Source organism: Liolophura sinensis, chromosome 1 (assembly GCF_032854445.1).
Source record: "Liolophura sinensis isolate JHLJ2023 chromosome 1, CUHK_Ljap_v2, whole genome shotgun sequence".
Taxonomy (NCBI): Eukaryota; Metazoa; Mollusca; class Polyplacophora; order Chitonida; family Chitonidae; genus Liolophura; species Liolophura sinensis.
This window is the reverse complement of record NC_088295.1, coordinates 88,844,790-88,858,664: the sequence shown is the minus strand read 5'-3', so window position 1 is coordinate 88,858,664 and position 13,875 is coordinate 88,844,790.

Below are 13,875 nucleotides of genomic sequence, written 5' to 3'. Positions count from 1 at the left end.
TGAATGCTGTTTGTCGTGGGTAGGCACCGTATGGTAGATGACGTACTTCCCCTGGAGGGCGTGGGGATGTGTTCGTGCCTCCACTACATAAATACGGGACGGTGTGGGCACGTAGTTGAGGGGTGGGAGCCTGCTCATACCAGTCCGTCTATACCACTAGCTCAGTTTACCACATCCTTACTGGTACTTCCCCACCCCCCGTCAACCTCACTCCGCGACACTTCATCCTGCTCAGGTGTATACTATTGAGAGCGGCTAATACATGTATCGGTACGTCTGTACATGGATATATATACGTATATAGCCACTTAACAGGTGTGACATTGATCCCATCCCCGGCGCACTTTCCCCTTATTAAACTCTCTTACATACTTTCAAGACCTTATTTTGTTCTTCCCGTCCCTCATAGCAGAATGTCAACGAGGACGTACATATACATTAGTACTCTTATCTGTAAAGTGTCGTACGCGTTTGTCGGTGGTTATAGCCTACGAATATCCGTGTGGAATTTTCTGTTTGATATATAATTTCTTCACATCATCACTTATGCAACAAGTAGTTGTTTTATCGTATCGCCGTTTGCTCATCTGTATAACGCTGTGTGTATTTTGCCATTAGAGGCTGGTGCAGGAGTCCACGGACTCGGGATGCTGGCATTGGACGTGGTCCAGAAGGGGGCAGGGGTGGGGGCACTTGAATCGGGCAGCGCTCACTGCAGGATTTCCCCCCTTGCTCAGGAAACTTCACACTGGTGATTCGCTAGCTATTGATTTTTTAGTCAAGCCTCTTTGACGTTTAAATGAGAAGTGTTTATGTTATAGGTCCGCGGCGGCCTACTTGATACATTCCGTAATTTGAAGACATATAGGCCTACATCTATTTCAGTCTGTGGGTGAGGTTATGCGGACGAGCGGATGACTGGAGACGGCTATCATGGGGATCTAGCAGAAACTGAGGAAGCCACCGGAAAGCGCGAAAAAAATTAAGACTTCATAAGTGTATATATAGGAAGCGGAAAAAATCATATTGGAGACAGGTTTTTTAAAGGGCAAAAAGGCGAAAAGGAAAGCTAGCGAAGCTTGGGCCTTTTTAAGTATTGCCCATTAACCTTGTGTAACACATATAGGTTATTAAGGGTGGGGTATGTGAATAAAAGAGGAAGAAAAAAGATCACCTCCCCGCATGTAGGCTAACACACACATAGGTACTTACATCTACTGACATATGCATGGGCTGAATTATTCATGCTTTATTTTTGCTCACCCCAAATACATTTCTCCAGTGTGGGTGAGAGCGCGGGGGTTAGGGAATGGCGTGTGTATGTTGGAGAGAAGAGGCCCTCATATCGCGCAGGTGCAGTTGTGGGTAGGGGTTGTGAAGGAAGAAGGGTCTTTGGGATATATAGGATGGTTGTAATCATGAGTGAGGGTAGGGGAAAACGAGGGAGAAGAAATAGATGTATATGTGTGAATAGGGGTGCACAAAATATACATACACCATTTGCATCGTACAGCTGCTCTTATGTGCAACGAGATGCACAAAGTGCCATTACATGAATTACGTCGATCACCACCTATTCCATACATATATATGTATGTTTATGAACATGTATACTAATGAGTCACGTACAGGTTAACTGTAGGCATGCCTGCATATCCCACATTGTCATTCAAGACAACGGACACTATGAGTATATGTGTCGATCAATGAAGAATACTCTGTTTAGTCACTGATACACGGACAATAAATGAACGCGGTTTTCTAACGGCTAAAAAATCAGTTCTAAGCGAGTTTGTGGAATGCGCTATATAGTTGTAAAGGGTAAGCAATAACTGCATAGCAAGAATCGACGGCCTATACTGCGCTGTGTTGAGAGGCTATCTTTAAACAGAGTCCGAGTGAAGAAGTCACAATAGCAGCATTTCTACTTGTTTTTTTCCTTCCCTCTTTCAACTCCATTAGTTAGACGGGATGTGATTCACTTTCCGCCATTCGGTGAATTATTAAAGGAGGTTGCGTAAGAATTAGGTAGAAAAAGAACCTTTAACATAAATACGAATTAAGATAACCGGATACATTTGCCAACTTTTTACAACCTTTCATAAAATATGCAAAACGACACGGAAAGGAAGACAAAAAATGAATAAATTTAAGCCATCATATTTGCCCCATAATTGCATTGTTGAAGCTGGACTTTTTAGCCGAGATGCACTTCGGCAATTGCTGATGTAATGGATGCCGCTCGGGTGAAAGAAATTTGATATGGTGCAAACGTTGCACAGCGGTCACTTAAAAAATGCTGCAGGTCAGAAAATAACTCTAAATGTGAGCAAAACAGGCTCGCTTTATTGCCTCGCACTTTCTTCGTATGAGCTAAGAGCTGCTAGAGGCTCTGCATGCAATGTGCGAGCGAAATTTTAGATTTGGCCAACGTTAGCGTGGCAAGAAAAGGCTGCAATAACAGGATGTGTCAATGGGGAATTGATATGAGAGATCGTTCAACTTGTCCCACTATCAGCCGCTATGACCCGCCACTTACACAAGTCAGTTTATAATAATAACTTGTTAATAGTTCTCTTGTCTTTCATTATTAATAAACGATTGACGAATTGATCGATTGTTAACTTCCCTTGTTGGAGAGAAACCCTCTTTTTTTTTGTATTCTCCTGCAGATTACAGCCGCGTGTTTACTGATGAAGAATCGACTGCCTCCATCTTGTGTACCGCATTCGCTCGGTGTTCAGCATATTACTATTTCGTGTTTACCAATGGCGGGTGGTCTCCAAGCAAATCTTGCAGAACTTTTTGCACATTACCGCTTTCCCATCCTGCATGGCTAGGTTGATCGCACCCGCGTGTTTGCTGATGACTGTTGGCCTATACATGTAAATTCTGCAGAGTACCGCGCTCCCCATTCTCTATTTGTTGATTACACCCGCGTGTTTTCTGATGATTTATGACCTACATGTAAATTCTGCAGAGTATACCGTGTTCCCCATCATCTGTTATTTGCACTTACTTGTTCACTGGTGATTGTTGGCCTCCGTGCCAATTCTGCAGAGTACCGCGTTCCCTATTATCAAGCCGTTATTTGCACCCGCGTGTTTACTGATAAAGCTTAACTTTCGTGCGAATTGTGCCAGTACACTGCGTTTCCACTTCATTTGAACGGCATTTCACAGACTGTAACATGTGAATCCTATTAAGTTCCGGGTTCGAACAGCGTTTTGCAGATTTAAACTCGCGTCTTAACTGATGATGGGTGTCCCATCCAGATTCTTCTGATGTGTGTCAAGTTTTCACCAGCTTGTTTCTGCAAATTGTAACCCAAATTGTTTACCAATGATAGGTGGTCTCCATGCAAACTCTCCTGCTAATCGGAATCACAGATAATTCTTGAACACCACATTCCTATCATCTGTTTGCATGCACGCTTATACATATGACTGTCACATAGTGCTACGAATAAGTGTCCCCATCGGATGCCGACACCGAATAACTCGTCTCCTACAGTTGCTTGATGATCGCCGCGTATATATTGTAATGATGATTGTGATGACACCAACCTACCGCGCCATTCTTCAGTGAGACAAGATCGGCTATAAAAATTCCAGAATTGGAATGGTACTCCTACAAAATACATCAAAGCTGACCTGAATAATGTTGACATCTTGGCGTCAAAACTGTAATATATGTTCCTGGTCAGTAATCACAAGGCCAATTTCTAAAACAACGTTCTAAGAAGGTCATCAAAGAGAAGCAGTCAACAGTTTCCATTAATGGCAAAGAAACGTAAATTGTGTTCTTTTGGCGGATAAATTTAATCAGTATTTACTTATTTATTTGATTGATGTTTGTATACGCCGTGCCGTACTAAAGAATATTTCACTTATACGACGGCGGCCAGCATTATGTTGGGAGGAAACCGGGCAGAGCCGGGGGAAACCCACGACCATCCGCAGGTTGCTGGGAGACCTCCCACACACGGCTGGAGAGGAAGCCAGAATGAGGTGGACTTCACAACGATCGCAATTGGTAAGAGGATGTTGGGTCTTTGCGCCGCGCCGATCGGCCACGGAAGGCCCCTAAATTTAATCAGTATTCAGATCGCATATTAGGTTAGTATATACGCTGATGTTATTCAGATTACGGATCTCTCCTGGGCTTTGATTGCAACTATTCATTTGCCAACTGCTCCAATATATATACTACTCGACCCTTTCCGAAGGATGAGCCAAATTAGACCTATTTAGGAATCAGAGAAAACAAATGCTACTTACAATGTGGTTTGAGTTCGTCAGTCGTAAACCAATGATACATATAGCTATGTCCAGTTCATCATATAAACTATATAAATATAGTTGAACAATGTATGAAGGCTTCACTGAACTATAGGAACATAAACGGGTTAAGTTTTGTCGGTATTAGCAGTTCTCGTTTATTAGATGCCGCCATTAGCACAGGAATTGAAATGACACAATTGTGACACACAATTCCACAATCTTTCAACATTTGTTTAACATGCATTTGAAGTATCCCGTTACATACTATATAGACATACATCTAGACTCTGTACGCTGAATGACGTGACATTCCACCCTTGCAGCTGAATTACGTGTATATATTTTAAATACCTAGCAGGCGTGACAAACCTGTACAATTTGTATATGTGATTACATTGCCGAGGCCGATCTGACCACGTGCTATAAATGTTTCAAGACAGACAATGTTATATCTGTACTAACGTTCTCGTGCAAGCACCTGTATTGTACAGCCTTGAAAATGTCGCATTTGAATGCCACATAGCCTGCATAGGCCGAATTGTCTTCAGTGAAACAGTGGGGTCCAAGTCCTCGAGCAGAAAGAATCGCCCGAAGGCAAGCCTGGTTTCCCCCATCAGTAAACCATAGTGATGGAGTCCATAGGTCACTGAACTGATAGCTAGTCTATGATATGACCTAATCACCCGCATGTGTCTAAAATAAATGCTAAATTACACACATCCCTCACACAGGTAACAAAAATTAGCCACTCAACCTCCTGACCAAGCCTCCAAACTTCCTCACCCTCCACACCGCCTCCCCAACCACCTTCCCACACCATCTTCCCACGAACCCTTCCCACGAACCACCACACCACCTCCCCAACCACCTTCCACACCATCTCCCGAAGAACCCTCCACACCACTTCCACAACCACCACACCCATTCCTAACCAACCCTCCACACCACTTCCACAACCACCACACCCATTCCCAACCAACCCTCCACACCACTTCCACAACCACCACACCCATTCCTAACCAACCCTCCACACCACTTCCACAACCACCACACCCATTCCTAACCAACCCTCCACACCACTTCCACAACCACCACACCCATTCCCAACCAACCCTCCACACCACTTCCACAGCCACCACATCCCCCACTAGCTTGTGTGTCGTACTTAGCGAATGTTGTATTAGATTTACGTGCGCCGTGCTCATTCAAGTGTAAACAGCCAATTTATATCTCGAGTATGGAAAATTAAACACATATAAATGGTCCGATCATCTGAATATGCATAAGGTCATGTTGCATACAAAGTCGTGCGGTAAATGGTACAGATGGCTGCATGTAGTCCTGTTATCTTCCTCATACATGTTAAAGTAATAGCGAAGTTCATGTAGCTGTATGCCCGATGCAAACTACAAGTATTCAGTTCCCGCGAAGCGATGAATGAAAACCTTCAGGGTCCATAATCAAATATACTTGTCAAATAGCACAGTATTGTAATCATATGTTTTTGTGTGAGGCTTTACTATTTTAGGCATATTATGTTTATGTCGTATGTCATACTACAGGGACAACCTGACAAGCAGACAAACGAACATAACCCGTAGACGTAATTAACATATCTCCCTCTGCATGAAATGAAGTGGAAAATCCCGCATATCAGTCGCTGAAACACTTGCTTCCACTGACTGTGACAATAGCGGAGGCATGAACTGTACAAGAAGGTGGCTATGAGCATTCTTTTGTCATGGAGATGAACATGTTGCCCACTTTCTTAAGATATTTAAAAAGTTAAAAAGTATCAGCTTGATTATCAAGACAGAAATACATGTATTACATGTATTTAACCCGGAGAAGCCGATACAGGATATTTTGGCGTTTGTCACGCGGGTGGAAATTTATCACACTTTTATCATGGGTAGCTAACGTGCCAATTTGCTTCAGAAAAAAATGTCCACTCTACACTTTTGTCATGTGGAAAAATGTTCACTTTTTTGCCATATAGAAAACTGGTAATTCTTGAAATATTGAAAAAATGCTCAATCTTGTTCACTCTTTGACAGAGAAATATGTTCTTTTTTCTATAGGCCTACAGGTATATAGAGAAACTTCTCTGCTGTTTTTTCCATGAGGAAATGTTCGCTCTTTTGCCATATTGAAAAATGCTTACTCTTGCATAGAGAAAACTGTTCAGTCTATTGTCACTTGCGGAGAACAACATCTTGCAGTATCTTGCAATGCATAGAGACAAACGTCCCCACTTTTACAATATACATGTTTCTTCTTTTGCCATATAGACAGGGAAACGTTCATACTGTTGCCACGGGAACGAAAAGGTTCATAGGTTGCAGTGAAGATGAAAATATTCATTACCTTTACAACACAAAAAATATGTTCACCCTTTAGAAAAATTCAGAAAATATCCATTCATTTCACAGGCAGAAGGAAATTTTCACCCTATTGCAGCTAAGTTTACAACGGAGGAGTAAATTATAACTCGATTCGCGGAAAAAATATGCCCAGCTGATAAGTGTATAATTGTGATGACAACATGCAGACACTAAACTAGCGAAGTTTTAGAGAGTTCTTCATATGATTACTATTTATTTCTTTTTACCTTTTTTAATGGAGAAATGCATGTTATCCACATGCACATATTTATTCAGGAGTATATTTACGCTTCCCCGCAATTAAGATGAGAACTGCGGCGTTAAAGCATCACCTTTTCCATATGACGGGAGTTAGTAATCTATCGGTGTGCGTTATTTGTTGACAAGGCCCCACTCTTAACAATACAAGCCAGTGCACGTGCGCTGAATCGCCCCATGCCAGGCATGTCCGCGTACACATGACAGACGCGTTATGTCGTGTAACGTAACGTACATATGCTACGTATATAAATGTATACGTACATGTTTACATTGGGTGTATATGAGATATTGTCCGCCACTGGTGCTAAAAACTGTACTTTATTTCAAACCAGTGCTGTCACACAAACGTATATATCATCATAAATGTAGACTCTTTCAGAATACCCTGTGTGTAATCTCAGTATCAGATTAAATTGGACACGAAAAATATTCAGGTATAGTTATGTAATGCTGTAAATCAGACGTTACATCAACAGGATCGGGCGAGGAGTAAATCTTATGCATGAGGCTGAACGGGAGGAACGTACAGCGTCCAACAAGTACCTGTCGAAAGTTTCCCACGGGCTTCACTTATACGTCTACCCCTTTATTACATACCTTCACCTATAGGACAGAGGGGTCACGCTCATTTATGCTGTGGCTTTGACAGTCTCTCACGAAATTGAACAGTTTGGGATTTATACTATTAGACATACATGCATAAATTATTCATCAAGATTGGTTATAATTGCACACGTTTTTTGCCAGAACATCTGAAACTAGCCTTGTGTTAAGGCAGGATTAGTTCACCCGGCTTTGATCTACACTTAAGACCTGTTTTCGAAAAATCGTTTTTATATCTTGGTCTAAAATATCTCCCCACGAGTGGACCTAAAAAGGCTCTTAAATTCCCTGTGGGGAAATGTACCGCGTCGTCGTATCTCCTCACTCCTTTTGTCTCTTTTGTTTAAAATCTTTAAATTACCTTGTCTCTCTGCTAGAAATTGATATTTTTTGTTGGCGTTTAACTCATGTCAGACGGTAATTGATATATCAACCGGTACAGTACAACTGCGCCAGCGGACTTTTTTGCCTCGCCTCGGCACGACTCCACAGTTAACTGGACTGCCGTGATTCAACCTGTCCCTTCATATACAGGCCTGCTATAAAGACGGAAAAAACAAAGCATTTTTAAAATTCTTTTTCTTGTGATAAATTCAAACAATTTAAGAGATGAGGGAAACTAGTTTCTGTGCGCCTTATTCCAAACTTTGAAAAATAGCCGTGTCTTATTATTATAGTAAAACTACATGATAAAAAACCCCATGAAACCACCACATCTAACAATCAGGTCGGGCAAAATAAATTATATCGCTGTACATCCACTATCAGACGGAGAGTAATCTTAAGCTGAACAAAGCTGTGTATGAAACCAGCAACTGAATATGACCGGGGTGTAAATAATATTTTTGACACAGGCCTGTATCCCACCACAAAACGTTAGAATCTTCGGTGTGTGTCTGAGCTCACCATACTGGGTCTAATACCATGGCACGAGAGAACCACTGTTGTGCCCGGGCTCACCATGATGGGCCTAGTATAATTACACAGGAAACCTTTTGACTGAGTTTAGCATGATTGGTCTACTATATCATGGCAGATGAGAACCTTTGTTTTTGTTGGAGTTTACCCTGACAGGCCTAACATCATGACACGGGAGAGCTTTTGTTTTGTCGGAGTTTACTCTGATAGGCCTAACATCATGACACGGGAGAACTTTTGTTTTGTCGGAGTTTACTCTGATAGGCCTAACATCATGACACGGGAGAACCTTTGTTTTGTCGGACTTTACTCTGATAGGCCTAGCATCATGACACGGGAGAACCTTTGTTTGTCGGAGTTTACCCTGATAGGCCTAGCATCATGACACGGGAGAACCTTTGTTTGTCGGAGTTTACCCTGATAGGCCTAACATCATAACACGGGAGAACCTTTGTTTTTCGGAGTTTACCCTGATAGGCCTAACATCATAACACGGGAGAACCTTTGTTTTGTCGGAGTTTACTCTGATAGGCCTAACATCATGACACGGGAGAACCTTTGTTTTGTCGGAGTTTACCCTGATTGACTTAACAACATGACAAGGGAGAACCTGTTGTTGCGTCTGAGCTCACCATGGTACATGTACCATTATGAAGAACATTCGTTTGCCTGAGTTGGGATATCATGGGGCGATTAAGAGTAACCTTATGCTTGAGCTTGTAATGATGGGGCTGTTACCATGACACAGCTAGGAGAACCTTTGTTGTACCCACGCTTGCCATGAATTGGCCTAATATCATGCCACAGGAGAAGATTCTATAATCTGACCATGCCACATTTGAGGCCACGTTGATACCGCATAACACATTACAGCAGCATTCTTGTGACATTCATTGTGTCAAACCAAACCTGAAACAAACCAATCCAATACCTTATGCCGAAAACCCCAAACAAACCTCCTCCAAATACCTTCCACATATACCCAAAACAAGAATTCTTCAAATACCTCTCACTTAAAAACCCAAACTTCCTCCAAATACCTCCCACATAACCTCCCAACTTAAATATTAGATCATTCAATTTCAAAGCCTGTTGCCCATACAACCGCATAACTGTTTCTCAATCAAATCTCCACCCAAATCCACAGCTACTTGTAAGTCTTCACCCACAACTCTATCGACAAGTCATTGCAGAAATCCATAGCCACACACAGTATAAATGTATCATGTATCACGGCGTAATTATGATACCATTTGACGATCAATAGTCACAGTCTATTTGTAGGTGTACATAATCATCTCACAAAATCACCCAACAAGTGAACTTTTGTCTTTGAGTGAACCTATCAATTAATCGATTTTCCATTGTATTTATTTATTTACTTACTTACATTCAGTTTAATTTTTTATTTTATTTGTATGTTTTGTTTATTTGATGGGTGCATGTATTACAAGTATCGTAGGGCAATGTGTATGTGGACTCTCTAATTGATGGGTGGAGCAAACCAGATGACAACCAGTAAGATCTCAGGGGAAACCGTAATATACCTCGAAGTATTGACAAACTTGAGGAAATAAAGGCGTGCATGTAGTGCACAACGAGATAGCCGGCGTTGGTTTAGTCAGCTTACTGTCAGTCGTTTGTGGCTTGTCCAGACAGTAAAGTACTTTGGATAAATAAAGACATCAAGTTTCAATTTACGACAAATAGTTAGCAAAGCACCTCTGAGACGAATTCCTGTGAGCCGCATAAATTTTGATAGTACCAGTGAAGTTCCGCTACGGACATACATAAAAAGCCAGCGTTGTCCATGAAAACAGTGTCGTAGCACTAATTGATGAGCTTATGGAATTGAGCCTAGTATAATAGACTGATTTCCTAGAATCTCCTATGTCACGATATTAAACCCTGGGCTTTTAATACGTCAATCCTACTACATACCATCGTAGTTTAATCAGTTGACAAATAAGTAACTTCTAGCCGTCTTTTTCACGCCCACATGCCAAGATCCTAGTGGGTGTCTAAGTTTCTACTTTGAGCATTTTTCGAGAATAAAACCCTGACTGAGGCACATTCACAAGATGTCGGGTTTCACTGATTGCGTGTGACCATCACACTTTCGTCGCTGTCCGGGCTTTGCTCAGTGTCTTTTATATCGCTTACTCACAAGAATCTGTCTACAACAAAAAAAACAAGGATTAGAATCTTTCATGGGTAACATCTGATATATCCTACCGGTACATGGGACCTTTATTAGTAACGTTCTGGATAGGCCTACTTGATGAACGACTTCGACACTCACGCATGGTTCCATCGAGAAAACTGTCCCCTTACTTTCCCCAGGCACACACACCCCTCCTCGAAATAATTATACATAATATCAGTAGTGGTTATAATTTTTTCAACAATACACTAAATTCCAATAAAAATGCTACAGACTTTTATGTTTGACTGTGAACAGCTGTGTATGGTGCTCTGTCTAAATCTAGGTGTCGTTTCAGACATTCGTATACCAGTCGTCAACAATAATGGCAGTTCCGCGTCAGTAATCACAAGACCAACTTACACAACATTCAACACAAACCACCAAAGAACCAAGAAATCATATGAACAAAACAATCAACAGTTTATAGTGAAAAGACGCAAGAGATATTCTAAGGGCGTAAGTTTAATCACTATCCAGGTCTCGTACCATGATATGTGTCTAACCTAAGTTTTGATATAGCTCATACATGTATATAAAACGTGGCGATTTAGACTAAAGTTGCCTAAGTTGCCTGGTTATAACTGCAAATGTTAAGGCACACTGACAGTCTGGAAGGTGTCTGTGATATCCAGCCCCTTAAACCTCGCACAAAGCCCTATTGTGTATGAGTGCAGTTACCTACCTTTTTTCCCTTTGTTTCATCAGAATTACGATATAGTCAGGGCTTCAACGTCACGTGATCATATATGTGCTGCTGTGAATAATATTCAAAAATCGGCATAGATCGAGACACGAAGCTTAAAAAAGTATGATATACTTTTCCTGGATTGTACGCAATCACATTCACGTACTACTACTTAACCAGAATTTTTTCTGCAGACAGAAGATAAAGCGTTCACACAACTACAGGTATATTAAACCTGTCATTCTGCTTTACAGGTTGGAGTGCCTACCGTTATTTCATTAAACAATGCGGATGTTTGCACGTAGAATGTACATGGTAACAACCCATTTTTCAAAGACATATAGAAACCTGTATTGCATAGTTAATCATAAAATGGTATACTAGTGCAAAACCTCCGTCATCAATACCCTTATGCACCTGAATTGACCCCTTTTAATCCGGACGAAAAAGGATAAGTTATAATTAAGGAATTGTGCCACAATTTAGAATTGCTTGCTATTTCGTCTGGATTCGCATGTTGAAGTCTGAACGCTGCTAATACTGTCTGATAGTCTGGCCTCCACTATTCCCACAAAGATTTCCTTCCACAAAGACAGAAACTTTGTTTCTGCGGTCGCCTGACAACCTCTTATATAGCTTCTGATTCCCACAACTCATCTGCCCTTAATATTCTTAACAAAATGTACTGGAGTTTGCTATGTTAAATTCCCATGGTATAGACGGGCTGGACACTAAGCGTATATATACTACAGGCGGGTTTTATATATTTAGTCTTTTTATGAATGTCCAGTTCTGGAAAAGTTTCTATTGTAGGTCTTGACATGACTGATTTGTTTTACACAGACCTTCTAATGATTATATTTAAGCATATTTATAATTGTCTGAACAGCAATAATGCTTTGTACAAATTTTTTCCTGCTCAACCTGTGATGCATTAAGATTCTTCGAGCCTGGGAGTCACTTTTGGCAAAATCCAAAACTTGAATCGTCTATATAAAACTAAATATTTCAAACTCAGTGCTCAAACTTGGATAAAATGTACTACTATAGTGTAGAATCAGCTGTCGAAATTATATATATTTGATGCTTATATTTAAGAGTTTAATTTTGGTTACAGTTTTAGACTGAAGCCCGAAATCGCTTTGTGATCCGGACCCAGATGTTTCCTTGATTTTCTTATACAATATACATGGGTTACTGTTGAATGTATTTGTTCTAACTGTGTGACAGAGTACGATGTAAACATTTCTTATCGTGATGTGTTGCACTTATTCAAAAGTCTACATGTTGAAACCACGTTCCATTGGGGTATGCTCTCGTTAAAAGAAAAGACCTCTAAAAATCGAAGTGGGCATCACTGAGGAGACCACTTAAAATTATGCATAAATATACTTGCACTTATTTATTTGTTTTTCGATATTTGTGAGAAGATTTTAAGGCGCTCAAACATTTGACTACTAATGTGAAGTTTACAATCAGAAGTTAAGAACACTGACGTCACAGCAAGTTTATTCAACTCTTTATTGAGTTTATTGAGTGATTACTGAAATAATGTTCCCAAAAATTATTTCCTTCCGGTGAATATCATGAAAAAAGGTGATGTGACGTCAGAATTCCTAGATGTCGTCAGTATGGCTCATAAAGTCCACCATAGTTTTCAAATATTTGAATGTCTTTCAACACTCAAAACAATCTGAAAAAATAAATGAAAGTATTTTTACGCATAGTTTTTAGTTGTCTTTATGGTGAACTTTACTTCATATGTTAGCCTTCTTTTACTTTAAGAAATTGTAAAATCTGATGTACAGGAATCCCTGCCTGGACTTTCATTTCTTAACAATCTGTAAATAAATTCCATAATTTAGAGCCCCATTACATGTGAACGACTTCTGTCTGTAGGTCTCATCGTACACCACATACTAAAACAAAACAACCGTCAGTAAATCTGGATCAACACCAACATATAAAATGGTGCATGAAAAAGTGGCTGTTTAAATTGAATGTTCACAAAACCCTATACCTGCTAAGTTTACAAATAGAATGGTACAAAGCTAACATCAAGATTGATCAAAATAAACTATTAAACTATTTGGACAACTTAGAAAATAAATAAACACCGTAAACTATACACAATGGAAAGGAAAAAACACTATGATGGAATGGGTGTCCATCTATTTCTGATCCCTCTTTGATACTTTCGTTGAAGAAACGCAGTACGTTTTGTGATATCACAGTGAACTGGCCAAAAACATTTGGTGAGTCTTTCATCATCTCCTTATAATAGATGAGGGAACGATCTTGATAAAACATCCACAACATAGAGTCAATATCTACTGTATGTGTTATGAGTATAATATGTTTAATTATTTATTTATTTGATTGGTGTTTTACGTCGTTCTCAAGAATATATCACTTAAACGACAGCGGCCAGCATTATGGTGGAAGGAAACCTTCCAGAGCCCTGGGGAAACCAACTGCTGATGGCAGACCCAGAATGAGCTGGATTTGAACTCACAGCGACCGCATATTGGGAAG